Genomic DNA, 13,318 nt, shown 5'->3' with positions numbered 1-13,318 from the left:
TCCACCTTTTTTAAAGGGGCTCCAAAGTTCGATGGCAAAAAAAAAGAAAATTGAGCATGCTTTTCAATCCCCCCAACCCCTCACTCGGCCTTGGAGAGGCGGGCAGAGTCAACCGTAAATTTCGCACTTTACTGACTTTACGCACATTTTGCCACCGAACTTTGGAGCCCCTTTAAGTATTTAGTTTTAGGTTTGTGATTTTTGAAATAAAAACTAAAATACTTTATTGGACAATTTTTTTTTAAGTTTGTGTAAACTGATAAATGATTATATGATTCATCCTGTTCTAGTTTAGAAAATAATTTACAATCTGTAAGGTAGAAAACAAAATGTTTTGTTTATTATTATTGATTCGGTACAGTTCTTGGTTCTGATGACTGCATTAAATTTCGATTTTGTGAAAACACTGTTTAAATAAACGTTAAAATTAATTTAAGAACAAAATTATGTTACTTCTAATACTATGGTCCAGAAGTGTGTCAGATAGTCTAAATATATTCTGATGATTTAGAATTAACCGCATAACCAAAAAGATAAGTACCTCTAGTGAGTGAAATACGCAACTCAATAACACGCGCTCATGAAGACGAGACAAAGGACACGTATTTTTATATATGACGTTATGACGTGTCTAAGGTAAACATGGTTTCGCCTTTTTTGACTTACGGGTTATTCGGGTCTTTTGCACGGTTCTGTCGTTTACTAATTTTCGATGGGAAAGTTGGTTTTCCACTTTCTCAACATTCGTCCGTTTTCGACTTTGGGTCTGTTCGCTGGTTTCAGATAATTGAAGGATTGACGCCAAAGCGCATCTTACATAACGATGTGGCTTCTATGATGGTCGCCCTAATAAAAATTATCGGCAAGCTTAATAGCTAGCTAGCTAGCTAACATTTGCAGATAGCGGTTTAGTATGCGTGTCTTACTGACATTGGCTGCGTTCAGTAAACGCTGAGTCTTGTTTCTAACTGTACACTTTTTCGGGTTTTGGTTTCGACGTCACATTGCCCAATGATCATCGGATTTCGTTACTTAACTGTGTAGTGAGGTCAGCGTAGGCGAGGAATGGCGCGAGCATTAAATTAAGTCTTTAAAAACCGCTCTTTCTATAAAGTAACTTGGCTTTGTAGTTTAAATGCTTACGTCACTGTTTCTTACTTTTACAAGTCTAGGAGCACGTAAAAGGTCGCGAAGAATGGCGGATTTTCTAGCGCGCGTGCTTCGATTCATGGAAAATAATTTCGAAAAAAAATAACTACAAATATGTATCGTATTTTATCTAAATTAATTTTAGTTAAGAATTGGTGGTCGTGGATATGCGTAACATTCATTCTAATCAAGAAAGTATTTATTTACACTTATGGCGTTTCCACACGAGCGCACATTTTAACCCGACTTTGGTTCGCAGAACATGTTGCGTTTGTAATAACACGAGTTCCAAGGGAAGCAGCTTTGCCAGGTTAACTGAAGGGAACTTTCTAAAAGTTCTTGAATTATCGCACAAATATCGGAAATATAGTCAAATTATTGCAAAAAGCATACTATAGTACGCGATTGAATTTATTGTACGGAGAAAATCGTAGGGTAATATTATCAAAATGTAATATAATTATAGTACGGTTGGCAACGCTGAAGGGAAGACTAACGTTTATTGACAATACATACAGGGTGTTACGGCTAAGAGTACCGAAACTTTCTATATGCATTCTATAGGTCTCTATGAGTAAAAAATGTCTAATAAACATGGGTCCTAAAGTGCTTGGTTTCAAAGATATGGGCTCCCAAGAAACTACCCCAAAAAACCGGACACAGCCTTAAATCAGGCAAACAATATTCTTCCTTGAACCAAATTGTTTTCATTAAAGTATCAATTGTTTTTTTATCCGTGAGGCGAGAAACTTTAATAACAAGTGGCAAAAGTTCATTAATGTCCTTTTAGAAGTAAAATGAGTTTGAAGACAAGGCCATTTTAATTAAGTACCAAATGTTTAATTTATATTTTATTTTATTTAATAAATTTAAACTATAATACTTAACTTTTTCAAAGAAAACTTTTACAAACAAAATTTAAAATACACATTTTTAAAGTTTAAAGGGATCCATCACTCACAACAGGGGGAGGCAAAGGGGTAACATAAAATCCAGACTTGCAGTGTGCTTCAAAACCAGATTTTTGTGACCCCTCTGCCTTCCCCTGTTGTGAGTGAGGGATCCCTTTAACTACCCCAGGTCCAAGTCAGCTAGCGACTTTTATTTTTTAGTAACTACTAACTACAATTAAAATCAAAGGATCTGCTATATTTTTCATGCTTTGCAAACACTTCATTAAAATCTCGAGTTTTTAAATATATGTAAAACACGAAGGAGCAAATCTTTGACCACAAATAAAAATAATATTTAATTTAATTTATAATAATTTTAAACCAATAATTTAGTGAACTCAAAAATTCAAAACCGAAAAATCCAAAAAAATACTTACTTCAACCCTTCTCCCAGTTGTTATTTTTGTTTTGAACTTGGTTTACGTTTTAGTTTTACTTTGCTATTAGTAAGTTTCTAAATTTCTTCAAATTTGTTTAGGGTTTAGCTTTATTATCCCTTTTCATAAAGGACTAATCTACTTATTCGCTAATTTCATCATCCTTTACAATGCAGTCCATTGGTGGTTCCTTTTAACTTAACATTGCGTATATTCATAGTTTGCACCGAAGGGAGGGGCCTATGGTCTCCAAGGAAACTGGGAGGGCGATCAAAAATTCAAACCATTTCGCGCGTATAGCTACTAAATAGGTAGCCATTTTGTTGGTAATATCGTCAAAGCTACAAAACGTATTAGATTTAGGCTTTAAAATTTTAAATGGGCCCTAAACAAAGCCAGATAAGATTCTAAGGCCGGGTTATTTAAATAAAATATCAAATTACGACAGAAATATCTACGAAAAGAAGTTAACAAAGCTTATCAAAGTTAGGCCTTTGCGGTCATCCTTTTTACAATTACCTTCACTATCGAATAAAATAAACAATTTTCGCTCTCCCTTGGTAATTGAACTACTCGAACAATTTTTAACCAGGCAGATAACCATTTTTAACGTGAAAATAAATCCTTAATCATTTGAAAATAATTAAAATCCGCAAACAGACGATTGAAACTGTTAACCCTCCCGTTTTACTAAGAAATCTACACCTTCAAAATGGCGGCAAAGAACCGTTCATTCTTGCTCAAATTAAATATTTATTCTTGGTTCTTATATCTATACTTGGAACTGCGTCATTGATGACGTAGGGATGCAAACTATGTAATCTCCACCACGCTCCCCCTATTCGGCTTTCCGTTGCTATGTCACTGGTTTGAAATTTTTAATATTTAGGCTTAGTTTCTCTATTCGGTGTTACAGTCGCAAGCCAGATTTCCCGCACGGTACTGACGAGTCCCAAATAGGATGAAACCGGTCTACCGTTGGAATTTCTGGCTATTTTATTTATTTTAATTTAGTTTTTCACTCGAAGACCTATTTGGTCCGAGTTTCGCGCCTTTTTGTTTGCTCGAAGACCTATCGGTACGAGCTTATTAGTTAGTTTTTAAATTTCTTCAAATTTGTTTAGGGTTTAGCTTTATTATCCCTTTTCATAATGGACTAACCTACTTATTCGCTAATTTTATCATCATAGAAAATTCCATAACAAAGAACACGCGAATAATCTAGCCAATAGGCGCTAGAATTAACAGCTGCTGCCTTTCGCTAAGAAGTTTTAATACACACGGTATGAATAATGGACGTGCAAGTTACTCTTTATATGGTCCTTGCCGCTGGGGCCTGAAGAGAGATGCCAGAAATAAGCACTAGTTTGGAAATTTCACAGCGTTCTCCTCTGATGGCCTTGAAACTCAACAAATAAGAAAAAGAATCGCGGTTTTTCGACCAGTTTGCAAACTATTTGAAAATACCAAATACCTTTTTCCTATCTTTTCGAATATTCGACTATTTGATAAAGAAAAACGAATATTCTCGAACTTTCCCAAGTGCTATTCGATTCGTCGAATCAAATATTCGATTTGGTATTCGATCGAATTGTTTGGTCTAACCAAATATTTTGCACACCCTATTTTCGGGTAATAATTGTCTGTCGCAGAGTGATTTCTTAATCGCTATTTCACCAATGAATATTCAAATGAAATAACCTTGGTCCCCTCCCGAGCCTATTAGAAATGTAAAACATTGTGATTGTCTGTTCAAGGATATTAAAAAGCTTATAGGACCCATATTGTATCGATTTATTTTTATTAAAATTCCGAGAAAAACGAGAATTAGCTATTTTAGCCACTCCCAAGTTAATTACAGCTATATTTATTTTTTCTGAAAACGACGCATGATAAATCCATGTTTTCGTGCACTTTTAGTCTTACACGAGCCTAGTATAGGCGCTCCGAGAATAGGAGAGGGCGGGTGGGGCACTGGGGGTTATATTGAATATTAATCCCGCCCCAAATTTGGCTACTTTGGGAACAGTCTCTCGTTACTTTTAACAATATACATATCACGGGATTACTTTTCATCTCCACAATTCCACCGCTGCTAGTCTACGCATACTTCTTGACAATTTAGAAACGTTATTGTTGACGACATATATTTCCCGTATACTCACGGTTGTTGTCGGGGATTTCTATATAAATTTGTTGGTCACAAAGACGGCACTCACACGCTTGTTTTTTTTTCGTTTTGAGATGGAACTTATGCCGCAGCTTGAAGACAGAATTTTCACGGAACTTGGGACTCAGCTTGATTTAGCTTTTGGTAATGCTGCCTTTCGGGATAAGAACATGGCAGACTATCGAGAGGCGTATTATTCTTTTCATAAAGCTATTTGGTTTTTAGAATATTGATAATACTACTCCCACGAATAGGTTAAAACGCACTTGTAATACTACTTGTTTTGCTAATTTTTAGTTTGCACTGATCAGTTTGTTAATAGTACAAAGTTTGAATAACCTAAACAACATAATTCGAAATTTTTTAATTCCATACATACTGCCGAGCCCACTTATTATTTTTGATTGAAGAATGCTCGCCTGTTACACGGAATACCGGATATAGAATCGTGGTAGCTCCAATGAATATTTCCAATACCATAACTTTATTATAAAACATATTGTAGTTACATAGCCACGCGTAAAATATTTTCATATTGAGGGGCAACGCCAATGACCGAGTGCATGTATGCGTATGGGAAAGACAAGAATAAAGGGATAAATTATTATGTTTTGGCAGTGGCGGATTAACTAAAAAGCTAATTAGGGTTAAGCGCAGGGACTCAGGACTTTCCAAAGAGAAGGGACGCACCGAGACTAGGCTAGAGCAAGGTCAAGGGGCACTTACTAAATCTCAAGCCCATGGGCCGTGTGGTAGTTAATCCACCACTGTGTTTTGGGTTAGTTGTTGAAAACATGGCGCCATTTATTTTGGTCATTAAAGCTGAAAAGACTATATTGTTCAAAGTGGGGGTAATGAATCACATAACTGAATTCCCATTTTCCTCACCACCCGTTCAGAAATTAAATGAGTGTTAAAGACCCTAATAACCTCGTCTACATAAATTAAAGATTATATTGCAGCTACTGAGGATAATATACTAGTTTATTTAACTTCGTTGTCACAGTATGGGCGGACTGGCAAAGTGGGCAAAATCTCACGGGGCCGTGCCGAAATTTAATTTAGGGGGCCGGCCACCTTACTTAATTTTTTGTGGATAAATGTCTAGCAGGCGCCAGTCTAGCACTAAATAAAGACAGAAGCTTTAAAAATGGTTGCACTAATTTCAGTCACATCTACGTTACTATTGCAAAACGCGAAAAGAGCGAAAACTACAATTCAGCTGTTGGAAGCTACATTACCGCGGCTAATGACAATTCAATAGCGTCAGCCATTGTTCCAAACCTAGTTTTAGCCAAAAGATCCCAAGTTGAGAAAAAGTACATGTCTTGAAAAAGGTTTTTGACTAATTTGTCGTCAAAATTTAGCGTTTCGAGGAAGTTCGTCAAACGAAACTTTAAGCCGACTAGACGATGAAAGCTTGAACCACGGAAATTTTCTTGAAATTATGCGTCTTCTTGCTGGCAGCGATACCATTCTAAAGCAGCATATAGAAAAATAAATTGCAAAAAGTAAAACAAGGCAAGATAAAATAAATGATCAAGGAAAGACTGGTTTATCGGCTCGTGGGAGAGTCTCAGAGTTGGTTTAGTTACAATGATTTCTAAAACTACCGTCAACAAGGTTATTATAGCTTGTTTGTGTTCAATTAGAAAACAAATCGTTAAGGAGATAGGAAATGAAAAATTAAGTCTGCAATTAGACAGTACACAAGACGTCAGTTTATTCGATCAAGCCGCTGTTTGCTTACGATACATTTACGACGGACAAATAAAAGAATTGCTGTTTGCAGTCTTACGAGTTACCGAATCCATGCCGAATCTTCAGGAGTTGCGTTACATGAACCTCTTAAAGAATGTTTTAATGAACATGGCTTAAAATTTCAAAATTGCATCAGACAATCCTTCGATGGTGCTGCAAATATGAGAAGTGAAAATAGCGTTTATATTTGGTGTTAATGTCACTTGCTTAATCTTTGCATTTGCGACAGCTGCTACAATTTGGAAGGAAAGAACTTATTCGGATTTCTAAATAGGCTAGCAACCTTCTTTGGTGACACTTACAAAAGAATGACGGTTTGGACTAAAGAAAGCGAGAAGACTTTTGGAAATAAATAACTTCAATGCCTTCAGAAAATTGGAGAAACAAGTATGTCGGCTCGCGAAAAGGCTCTAAATTGGGTGTTTGGAGTAGAAGACCCTCTATTTTGTGCTGTAATTAGCGCTCAACATTTTATAATTAAATCACGGAAATTCGATCCAAAATGTACCCCCGAAGCTAGTTCGCTTCTGCACATGCTTTGTGATTTCAGAATAATTTTGACGGCTCACGTGTTCTCGTCAATTTTCGATGAAGCTGAGCCTGTCGCAAAATACTTGCAAACCAAGAATTTTGATTTTCTTACCGCGTGGACTACGGTTGAGCCTAGTGATGCGAATTTACCGGTAAAAATAAAAACGGTAAATTTACCTTTAACTTTTTTATTTGATCAAAATAATGGTTTGATGTCACAATAATTATTAAAATAGTATTTTAATTTTACCATAGCCTAAGCCTTAGGTTACATTAAACTTAGAAAAACCTCCTAGATAACCCCTTAGAAATACATTTAAATGTATGGAACGTAGAATCACAGTGCCGGGAATTCGGAGTCTTTAAGGGAGAAGACTACTATGGCCATAGTCTACTTTCGCGCTATTTTAATTTTGTATTGTAACTTTTAAAAATAATATTTAAGTGTAGAACAGCCTAAAATAATTTTTAAAATTTAAAAGTAATTAAGTTATTACGTTTCAATTCGGACCCTCGGAGCTAAACAAGTTGGGCAAGTGCCCAAACTACCCTTTAGATAGAACCTTATATCTCGTTTAATATTAGAATTATGAAAATTATTTTAAGCACTAGAGGAAGGTTCAGCCTAATAAGAAAAATATAATTCAATTATGTAATTGTTAAAACAGAAACGTTCAGCTTGACCGCAAAAGAGGCTTTTACTGTATTCTTCCCCCTTAAAGGGAATAGAACCTCCAACGCGTTCTTTATGGAAGACCCCATCAATTTCCTTATTCCCTTCACAATCAACGATTATCAGCGCCGCAAGTGTGAAAAGCCATGGGAGGCAGCGGAAAATATTGGAACCCTTGGAGGGCGACAGAAATACCAGAGGTTATATTCTCTTTAACAGGAAAATGATTTGGTTTTCTGGTCCAATGTAAAATGTAATTGTTTCTTCTTTTATTTGAAGTAAAACCAAATATTTTGCGTGTTTGTTGCTTTATGAAAATAATTGGTAAATTTACCGTAATTTTACCATTACCGGTAAATTTACCGGCTCACATCTCTCGGTTGAGCACCTAAAAAAAAACTAAGCTTGATTTTCTAAAAATTGTTGAAAAGGCCACGAAATTGTTCGAATTTTTCTAACCTTAACCTTAACTACTACGAGTTGCCAGATGACATTTTGGTAGCAAATGAATTTAAGGCTCGACGTATTTCACGAAAAAAAACCAACATGATGAAAGATGCGATGATGAGAAGCTTCACAACTCAATTGATCTTTACAGAGTAGAAGTATTTCGCGAAATACAATATCAGCTTCAAGTGAGCTTAACAAGCGTTTCTTGAATAATAAAAAACCAATCACTGATGCGCATTACTAGGACCCTTGATACTTTTCGCACTTACAAGTTTCAGGCGAACCACATGAAGCACTTTCGGAAATTGCGAGACTAGCGAAAATTGATAAAGTGCTTTTAGAAACAGAGCTTCTTTCCTTTACAGCTATATATCTTAGATTTAAAAGGCACCATTAATTCTAGAGTTGAAGGGGTCTACGGAGACTACGGTGAAGGTGACTGGAACGGTGATAACAGTTCCGTGCTTGACCTTGACCTTGAAGATGAACAGTTATCTAAAACAACAACTTTTAAACGGCAACCTGTGATATTGGAAGCTACTTCTACAACATTGGCATGCTCGAAAGGTGAGTGTGTAGGATGTCTTATATGCTGCTAATACCTACTTTACAAGTACAATCTACATTCCGCGGCTTATACGAATTTGTTTCTAATGTACGAATATTTATTAACGTTGTCCTTTGGTCAAGTTAGTTGCGAAAGGGTCTTTTTAAGTTGAAAATGATTAAAAATAGATTAAGGTCGACTATGAACCAAAATAATTTAGAAGCGTTAATGGTAATGTCAGTTGAAAGGGAAATGGCAAATAATATACCATTTGCTGATATTCTCGAATATATTGTAAATTCATCACAGCTGATGATATCACTATTAACAATAAGCTATGTGTGATTTTCTTGTTTTTTTTATAAAATACATATATTCAATAGTTTTTCATTACCTCTTTTCTTCGGAAAAATTTGTCTTGTTCAATGGAATATTTTTCTTTATACTTTATCGACAGTGCTCTACAACTTTCTAATTTGAATTTTTGATGTAGCACCATTCCGCCAAAAAACGTTAAAAATATTAAAATTTTTCTGAAAATTAAGATTTTAAGCGTTCGCATACTAAACATTATACCCTTGAACTCTTGTTGTTTTTTTGAGAAAAAGGCCCAGTCAGACCAAAACAGGTCCTGTATAATGTATCCAATTTACAAAACTCACATCTAACACAGTCGTGGACCAACCAATCTTAAAAGGGACTAATGAAATATATCCGTTTTCATTGCTACCGCGCAATAGGGGTATCAAGTGCGGCAGTGTTTGAAACATCTCACAAGTTGAACATTATTAAAATGGAAGCCCTCCCTATTAAGGTACAAATGTTCCCGATACTCTTCACATCGTCAAAGGTGCGACCATCAGTAGTAGGGTATTGCTACCCATGCTAGGTGGACACGGGCGTAGGGCACTATGATGATAGCCGTCCGGTGGTATGGTCTCTTTTACAAGGTACACTGGGCTATAAATTCTGACACACTCTTCACATGGTGGCGCAGCAATGGCAATGCGCGTCTCATCCGCTGCTTCAAGCGCTCCCGGGAAGCCACAACTGGGCTAACTCCTTATTACGAATATGAATTAACATTTGAATGAATTTTGCCTGATTGATAGGTTTTATTCTTCAGTGGCTAAAGCTTAAACCTCCAAACCAACTCAAGACTGCCCAGCCCCAGTCTATATGATAACCACAATTTTTATTTAGAATTACGACAATTTTAGATACCGATCGTTTGAAAATTGCCATTTTTCTCTAACATTGGTTTACGGGGGTTAGATGTCGAGATGACGGTCTCAGAGTAGAAGCCCTGTATATTTGACTTTTTCAGATGGTTGTGATCGTCTGTAGCTTCACATATGAAACATTCTTCCTTCGATAGAACATGGCTTCCAGGAAAACTAAAAACGTCTTTTGAACATGAAATTTAATCCTATAGCGTTGTTTGGTAAATGATCACGGGCCCTGATTAGTGAATTTGTAGCCCATCAAATAGGGGTTATTTGCCCCGTTTGCCCCATTTTCAAGGCGTTAATTTAGTTCTGAAATACTTCGTTTCGGTAATATTTAAATTATCAAAATTATATAAATAATATTATTAGTAAGGTTAAAAATTACATATAATCCATACAGGGCGAAAACAAAATAACGATCCAGTGCTAACAAGTCAAAATTTAATTTTAGGTCATGTAGCTCGTGCAGGGGGACATTTGAAAGGGAAAATTTGAATGACCTTGAATTTCGTCTTCAAGGTCATTTAAATTTTATCTCGAGAACCATTAAAGATATGAAGTTGGTTGCAGTTAGAAAAGTGTTCCCCGCCAAATTTAGGTCTAAATAGCTTTCAACATACCTAAATTGACCAATTGCAACTCGAAAGGACTTTAGACAAAACATGAAGGTTGGGATGAAAATAATGTACCAAAGACCAGGTTGAAGGGCTAATAACTTGAAAGTAATCATGCTAGAGTATCAAAGTTTGTTAGACATTCTCATTAGGTAGGGGTCTTTAGAATTTATAAACTCTGATGACCTTAAACTCATGGTTCAAAGTCATTCAAAGTTTATATCTGGAACCAATGGCTTAGAGAAATTGTTCCAATTTAAAATGTATGTAAATGAAAAGTTTAAGTCTAAATATCTTTGACCCCATGAAAACTACCACATTGATGAAATTTTTTCAAATTTGACCATTTTTCTAAATCCATTGGTTCAAGAGATAAACTTTAAATGACCTTGAACCATGAGATCTAGGTCATTAGAGTTTGCAAATTCTATAGACCATCTAACAGGTGAGTATGTATTGAAAATTTTGGTACTCTAGAACGAGTACATTTCGAGTTATAAGCCATTCAACCCGGTCTCTAGGAAATTAATTGACTTAATTGTTATTGGTCAAATTAGTCATGGTCAAGGATATTTAGGCTTAAAATGTGACGGGGAACACTTTTCTAATTAAAACCAGCTTTGTATCTTTAATGGTACTCAGGATACATTTTTAATGACCTTGAAGACATGGCACAAAGTCATGGAAATGTATGTCATTTGTAAGATATTTTAGGATAAATTTTCGGACATTTGAAAGTAATTTTAATATATTTGAAAGCAGTTCTTAAAATATTTAAAGACAATTTCAGGATATTTGAAAGCAATTTTAGAATATTTACAGAGAATTAAAGAATAGCTGGAGGCAATTTTAGATTATTTGGAATCAATTTTTTTGAATCAATTCTGGGTTATTTTCTAAATAATTTTAAGATATTTTGAATCAATTCTAGGTTATTTTGAGTCAAATTAAGGGAATTTTGAATAATTTCTTGGTTATTTTGAGTCAAATTAAGGGAATTTTGAATAATTTCTTGGTTATTTTGAGTCAAATTAAGGAAATTTAGAATCAATTCAGAGGTTATTTTGAGTCCAATTAAAGAAATTGTTAATCAATTATGGGATTTTAAGAATCGTTTTTTTTAAATTAATTATAGGATACTTAGAATCAATTTTAATTTTTTGAATAAATTCTTGGATAGTTGGTGAGCTTTTCAGACTATTTTGGAGGAGGTTTGAAGAAAGTATGATATCATTTTTAGAATATTTTGTGTTTATTTTTAAAATAGAATTTCAGGACATTTGTAGCCGAGTTGAGGTCAATTTATAATATTTGGAGGCCCCTATATTGAGTTTTTGAGGCCCCACAAATCACCACATTCGTTATAGCCTAACTCAGCCTACCTGTAGCGACGCCACTACTCATTACCAACTAAATCCTTGATAACCGAATGAGTTAAAAAATTACAGCCAACAATATAATAAAATCTCCACACAAAGTCACTTTTCAGTTAATAGATTTTCCATTTCAGTAAACAAAACTAAGGTTACAAAAATTTAAAAGATTAAAGATAAAATCTAATTTACTGATTATCGTGGTAAAAACTAGCGTGTTTTAAAATAACATTTGTAATTTTATTTTAATAAATTACATCAAATATACTTTAACAAAGCAAATATCGTACTTCACAGTTGATCGCAATCTTCTCCAACGGCGGCCGCGAAGATGAGCTTAGCCACTTCGGCCGGAATGTTGAAGATCAGCGACGAGTTGTAGGCGGCGAACTCCAAAACGCTGCCGACGTTCGCCGACACCAGCTTGGACCCTCCGTTCACGAGATTTCCCAAAACGGTGGAGCCATCCCTGAACAAGACACCCAACTGCTCCACTGGTTTCAAGAGTGGATTTACTCCAGCAATAGCGTCCGCCACACCTTCGGCCGCTTTGCCAGCTCCAATAATAGCACCTCCGGCTTTGTCACCAAAATCACTTCCGGCGTTTTCAATCATGCGGGCCAGTCCTCCAATGGGATTCTCCATGGCTTTCGTTTGTCGTAGCACAATGACGCATACCATTGCGATTATTAATAATTTAGATGTCAGATTTGCCATTTTTTTAACGAAATTCTTACGAATCTCTTCTGTGTTGTTCTCTCCAAATTTAAGGCATCAAACTCACTCAAACGTTACAGATAATTATAATGATTTTCCTCTTTCACTCCGCACACGTCTACCTGAGGTACTGGCGTGCTGTACGTTTGTACTGCCAAGAGCAAAACTACCGTTACACCGCTATAACCCGAGGGAATTAAGGACTCGCTGCTGTAATGATAGGTGAACGTACGTGCGTTTTATTTTGTTTTCCCATTGGTAGTTGTACCAAAAATAAATAATATATTCTAAACAACTCCAATGTGTTAGATTTTCTTTTAACAATAGTCGTGTATGACCATAAGTCTATAATAACGTATCAGAAGTAGTCGTACTTTAAATGTATTATACTTTTGTTACCTTTTGCTAAATTTAGTGAATCATCGTAACTGTGCTACTTCGTATGACAATAAATCTAAAAATATTAAGTCTAGTCAACCTCAAATATTTTATTTTATTTAACGTTTTCTACCACGAAGACCATAAGTCTATAATAACGTACTCTTCGTGGTCGTGCTTCAACTATATTACATTTTGTTAACTGTTTTAACCCCGTACGATCATAAGTTTATAATAACCTACTATAAATTGTTGTACTTCAAATATTTTGATAAATCTAAAATCAGCTAGAATGAGACGTTAAATAAACTGCTGAGTTTCAGTTTGCTAATGCAGACGACTTCCTATTAGCAGACGGAAACTTGATAGTTTCAGAGTTTCTCTTTGAAGTAGCTA

This window comes from Leiobunum rupestre, chromosome 8, assembly GCF_980474605.1.
Source record: "Leiobunum rupestre chromosome 8, qqLeiRupe1.1.hap1, whole genome shotgun sequence".
Taxonomy (NCBI): Eukaryota; Metazoa; Arthropoda; class Arachnida; order Opiliones; family Sclerosomatidae; genus Leiobunum; species Leiobunum rupestre.
Note: the sequence above shows the minus strand (reverse complement) of the source record.